At 40.2% G+C, this 6,365-nt stretch overlaps 1 long non-coding RNA gene across 1 annotated transcript; it reads left to right on the top strand.

The window, feature by feature from the left end:
• The first annotated feature begins 1,000 nt into the window (after positions 1-1,000).
• LOC145435073 (uncharacterized) lies at positions 1,001-2,692 on the top strand. Its single transcript, XR_013913688.1, has 2 exons — positions 1,001-2,003; positions 2,480-2,692. It is a non-coding gene; the product is annotated as an uncharacterized LOC145435073 (long non-coding RNA).
• Positions 2,693-6,365: the final 3,673 nt, after the last annotated feature.

The raw sequence follows: 6,365 nt of genomic DNA, 5'->3' as shown, positions 1-6,365 counted from the left end.
CACAGGTTGAAAAGCACTGGACTACTGTATATATTATGCTACTAAACTACTGTACTGTGTAAAATTGTTCTTGTTGTTATTGAAGAAAGAAAAACGGAACGTACGAAAGAACAAAAGCCGAATACACCATTGACTTAAAATTGTATTAACAATTGACACAATACTAAAATAAAAAAACTCGAAGACTGGGGAAAAGTATATAAAGCCAACCGTCTACACCTGCAAAGAATAGGGGAAGAGGGACATAGGTTTCTAGCGGGAGTTGCACCTCTGACTGTTAGGACTTCGCCAAGCGGTTTCCTCAGGAATATAAAATTGTTAAAATATTTTTAAAAATGTCCAAAAGTGCCATACCGGAGCTTTGTCAACGTAAGCAAATTTAAATCACAGGACTGTTGTTGCCTTTCCTGAATTAAACCGCATGCTTTTTATTAAGTAATAGACGAGTCAATCCTGAGTGGGCTGTAAGCCACATGCGCTGTGGTGGTTGTAGTATTGTAGTGTAAGGTCCATCTGCACTGCACATTACACGCAGCAGTATGGATTTATTTCAATGCATACTGGTAGAGTGCATTCTCACGTGCTTGAGCTTGATGCATGTACAAGTGCATTTAAAGAGAGAAATGAAATTAAAACGATAGCTTTTCGTTTTTTTTCCTCCAAAATTCATCAAGGTAATTAATCACGGACCTGCAAATGCTCTCTCGCGGACCCCTAACGCGTCCGTAGACCCTAGGTCTGGAACCACTGTTCAATAAGAAGATCAATCCCATAACTTTGGTTTATGATCCGATTGGGGGCCCACAACCAACGATTTGAGAGGCCTGACGAAGTGCTGTTTCGGTCCTGAGGACGAGGGTTGTCGAACCACGAGGAATACCAAACAACAACATCAGTCTCATAGGTTGGCGAAATTGTTCGACCCCACTTTGTTACGAGTAATTTAAGATACATGAGATATATCATTTTTGGGTTACTGCAAAACGCGCTGGTGATGCGTACACTGTAAAAAATCTGGTAGATTTACTGGGAAATCTCTGTAAATTTTACCACAAATTACCGGTCGCAGCCAATTACTGTGCGTAGCTTGTCATTTTACATTTTGATATGTAATATTACCTTAATATAGCTGTAAAGTAAGTTACCAGAATTTCTTCGCAAAATTACTGACAGTTACTCGTTACTGCAGTTTACCGGGCTATTGGCAAAATTGATTAGCTTCAAAATCGCTGCAGCCAATGTATACGTAGAACTGAATGTTACTGATATATCATTCTATAGAGGTGATTTGACCTGATTGAACCTCGTTTGCGAGACCGGGGTCTGTCATACCGAAATTGTTGGCCCTAGTATCAATTTAAGCTTAGTAGGGTACAATAACTGACGATCGTAGCTAATGTGGTACACCGTAGCCATATTATATTATAAGGCAATGGCTGTACGGCCAGTCTCGCTGGTTACATTCGTTGTCACGGATAAGGCTGATAAGTTAGAAAATTAGTTCAGGATGTATAATATTGCTCGGGGAAACTAGAAATATCAGCACCGCATGCTCAGCTAACCATTTGTTAATGGCGGACAAGGCGACCTGTAATAGGTTACATTAGGTGACTGCTTTTTCTGAGATTCGTAGTAAACAACCAACGCACAACTGTGACATCACAAGCAGCGTCTGGTTAGGTAAGTACAGTAAGTAGTGAACAACACATGGAATATACATCAATTTATACGAAATTAGATGAAAAAAGGGACTATATGCAATGATAAATGTTTCTGTATGGAAAAAACGACCCAGATCAAACATTATAACGTGGCCAGTAAATATTATTGGTGTTATGTGTCAGCGGATGAATACCATTTATTTCGAAATCGTTCGAGTGTCGTCTGGCCAGTGGCCATTAGTGAGATTTGAGCAAAGGGTGGAGCGAAGCTTGTGCTTGAAGAAAGTGAACACGATCGTTGAAGATTCCTAGGAATGCTGAATGGCATGCGCATCTCAAAAGGTAATGCAGTACTACATAGTATTTGTTACCGTGAATATCTGACTCTGCACACCAGCCCTCGATGACTTAGATTTCATGATTGATATATTTCATTCGCCGCATTCTCTGTTCTATTTTGGGATATTTGTCGACTTATATAGTGACCACATACTCCGCTGCGGAGGAGTTGAAACTGTTGGCTTGGTAATGTCATTTTCGGGCCATAGCATAGATATGTTTTCATCCACTGCTGGATTTGTTTGCCACACATGCCACCTTAAATTAGGAACCTTTTGCTTCAATACAGAGATAAAGTCATGAATCTCTGCTATGTCATGTAAAAGGCGGAGCCGTCATCACACAATGTGCCAGTACCGGTACTTCAAAACATGTTATATTTTTGTTAGCCTATTTGTCTTAGTCTTTATAATGTCATGTCCACTGTCCAGACTAGGAACTTTGCTTTATATAGCTACTTACGCACGAATTCTTTTTAGTGGAACTGCAAGATACTACTTACACAGAAGGAATGAGAACGAGAAAAAGAAACAATTGGAAGTTTGGCCGGTGGTGGAATTAATTCACGTTTTCTTGAGACCACTCGTGTTACTGCATGTCTCCCAAAGAAGAATTAGACCTCCAGCAGCAATATTTTTCCATCGATAACCACTTCATCGTGATATCATGAATGAATATACAGTTTATTCCAATGTCGTTTTGTGGATGTGAAGAAAATGTTGCGATATTTTTGCATCGGGTTGCTTTGCGATAGGTATGGATGTACGTGAATTTACAAGCTGGTATGTAATCCTGATTTACAGGAACAGCCTGTAGGTAGGTAGGCGGTAAAATGACAGTCTCGATCGCAAATGTACAGGAGAACATGTAGATTAGATATACCTGAGGTGACTAACATTACAGTCTGGCGTGTAAAGTGAGATTACCGGACGAGTGTAAGTTAAATTTACATTGACTAACGGTAATGTTAGATTACCACGAAATGTCTGGCTACCGTGCTTCCAAACATTTCGCGGTAAATCGAGGTTTTTATTTTTTACAGTGTAGTGGGCTTGATCCCCATCCTCCAAGCACCTTGATTGTTGAGACGAAAATTAACTATCTTTCCTCCTTGACTTTATCGTCACGCGCCCTGGACCGGTTTCTGCCATATAACGTACGTTTAACAGCACTATTGTAAATCCTTGGAGCGAATTCACCGGTCGTTTTAAAGCAGTTGTTGGAATGTCGATCGGCCGTTTATGTGACTAATCGCTTTGTGATGGAAGTCCGTTTATGTGACTTATCGCTTTGTGATGGAAGTGATATTAATTTTACTCTCGAAATAAAAATGCTGTAGTTTAATTGGTCAATTCGACTTAAATTCCATTGTCATGTCAAGTTTTATTATATACGTATCATTGTTTTAAAATTTGTCTCATAATTATTAGCAGGAAATTTCGTTGGAAGCTATCTTTTAAATTTTATTTAACATATTTAAAGTAATGAACGTTGTATATTGCACATATGTTCCACAAAACCTGTCAGTACTCACACTAGGTTATCAAATTCCTAACTACAGCACGATTATGATTACGATTACTTCATCACTTCATGTTCTTTTGTCGATAGCCGTGTTGCGCAACAGGCAAGATCATTCTATTTTGCTCGCTCAAAGTTTTCGATTGCCGAACAGTTACGCCAGTACGGTTGAAATTCGAAATATTCAGAAACAAATAATGTGCTGAAAGCGAAAGCAAAATTTTGCTCAAGTTCACGACAAGTGATGGAAGATATTTTAGTAATCACAGCGTTTCGATTACTTCTGTCACTTTACACCAAGTCGATATTCTGCAGTATAGTTCCATAACTGCCGACGTTTTAGCAGTCCGTTTCTAAGATACGTCTCAAGCGCATAATTGAGCTGGGAAGAACCCGGATAAACCTTCAGCAGTTACGTGTGAATTCTGTAGTCGACCTCGATCAGACACAAACTCGCATCTCATTGTTGTTGTTGTTATGGAATTTACCAGCACGCAAGTAGATAACATGCACGGGAAAAACCATCCAAGAATGGTATAAAAAGGAAAATAAGGGTTATACTCTCTGTACCTCCATACTGATGGTGTATGGGTACTGTATAAATGACTAGAGGCTTCACAATCCGTAAATCCCGACATAAGAAGAGATAGTCGATGGTTTTTTGTATTTCATCAAAACACGACGAAAATTGTTGGTGCGGAATAGGTTTCGCATCGATTACATTGAAGCGTTCTAGATATATCAGCATGCTTAACAATAAAACTCGGCGAGACGACTATGAGGAATACAGGTTGGTTTTAAAACATCTCCCCGAGAGCATGCGTCACGATTCCACGTGAAATCAGACAGTTTCCGTGTCGCGTAAAGTAACCAGAGCATATCTTCCGACGGCTTTCTGCTTCCGACAGACAACTCCGCAGCAAAATGCGCTGTGCGCTATGCACACAATCATGGCGATAAATCCCAATGCGGCCCAGACTGCGTGAAATTCACTCACACGTTTATCAATCATCACCGCAGCCACTACATAAATGACAACGATTACAAAAGATGCAGTCGCTGAAAGCATGCCTATCGCCATATTTGCGTTAATAACTGTCGACGAAGGTTTGAATTTGTAGAGCACTCCATACTAGAGCCCGACCGATATTGGATTTTTTAGCCGATACCGATAAAGCCGATATCTAGCACCTTCACCGATAACCTCGATATATTGAGCCGATATTCAAAAGATATGGAATCTAGCTCAAAGCGCATATCCAACAACTCACGGCATTTATTTCAAATGCTTTACAGCCAACGCTATGCTTGAACATAAAATGAATGATGTGTGGCAATAAAATATATCAATAGTCCCAGCCTAGAAGTCGCAGATTGTAGTTCATGAAGCATAATTTCTCGGCATTTTCTCCCAGGAGTGAACTACTGTGGTCTTCATAGACGAGGCCATTATGAGGCCTATAGTAATTAAAAAGTCTCTCACTCTGTACTGTAGTCGGTGGCACAGCAAGATATTTTTTCGCCAACGTTGCAAGAATTGGAAGTCTTTCTTTATTTTGGTTCCACCACTACAGATCTGTTTCTCTTCTCTCCTTTAATGGTTCCAGCAAATACTGATCTACCTCGGACATTTCGTTTGAATGAGTAGTGTCATTATTAGACAGCAAGCAGGGTGTTGAATATATGGTCAAATGCAGCCGCTTTCTGTAAAAGTCTCATTGCTTCCTCTGGAGCGGGCCCTGGCAAAGTGCGGCCCGCGGGCCAAATGCGGCCCGCGAAGCTATTCTGCGCGGCCCGCGAAAGGTTGTTTGAAATTCAAAACATAAAACTTGCTTTTTGAATGACTAAAACCATAGACTGTATCAAATGAACTGGAAATTAGTATACTTTGAAGCCTGTTCATTAATATGCCAAGATTACGTGGCCTACGTACCTGACATGCGTGATCCAGATTCAAAAGAAAGGCAATGTGCCAAAGTATGAGTAGCAATTGAAGCCACAAGAAATCACTCTTTCCGTATAGTTTAGTTCAATCCTTCGTTGTTGGCATTGTCACATTACGCAACCCCCAGCTTGTGGTTTTTGCTCTGTGTATTGTCGGACTTGATATTTCACAATTCTCTCACCAACAGCCATAATCGTCCATGCCATCAAACTATCGGTCGGGATTGCTATCATTCTGGTTGCACTTTTTAACATTTAGTGATATCATGATAAGGGGGCGCGAAATTGTTCACTATCATAAAGGGAGGCGTGCCTGAAGAAGTTTGAGAACCGCTGTTTTTGAGTCTTAATAGAAGAACGTGGATAGGGGTTTAAAGAGAGCTGAAATGTATCATGTTCAACATTGTTTCGAATCATGACAGCAAATAAATAGTTTTTTAATTAGGCGCCACTGTCTCATTACCTGATTTCAACACATTCACTAAGCAGCATTTATTAACAATGTAATTTAGAAATCTATATACTCTGGAGAATAGATCTAAAAATTTTCACTCGGCCCGCTAACGTATTTATTTTTCTCATTTGGCCCGCGGAGGAAAAATAATTGCCCACCCCTGCTTTGGAGGTACGGGCGTATCAATTTGTGGCGACGCTTGAAGAACTTCCTTTCCTTCTTCCACAATATAATCCCTGCATCTGGTTTTTCCCAAGCTATCGAATAGTCTATCCTTGTACCGTGGATCGAGGAAGTACGCAAGTACAATAAATTTACAATCGGTAATGTATGAAAACCTTGCAGTAAGCCTTGACAGCAGTGTGGCCCTGGCAGAAGAAATTCCAGAATACATGGTATTTACCTCAGGTTGGTTGGTTTGTGGTATTCATGGTGTTTGTCGACTA

This window comes from Botryllus schlosseri, chromosome 3 (assembly GCF_051294905.1).
Source record: "Botryllus schlosseri isolate E-star chromosome 3, Bs_hap1, whole genome shotgun sequence".
NCBI lineage: Eukaryota > Metazoa > Chordata > Ascidiacea > Stolidobranchia > Styelidae > Botryllus > Botryllus schlosseri.
The sequence above is the reverse complement of the archived record's forward strand: the minus strand, read 5'-3'. Positions and strand labels throughout refer to the sequence as shown.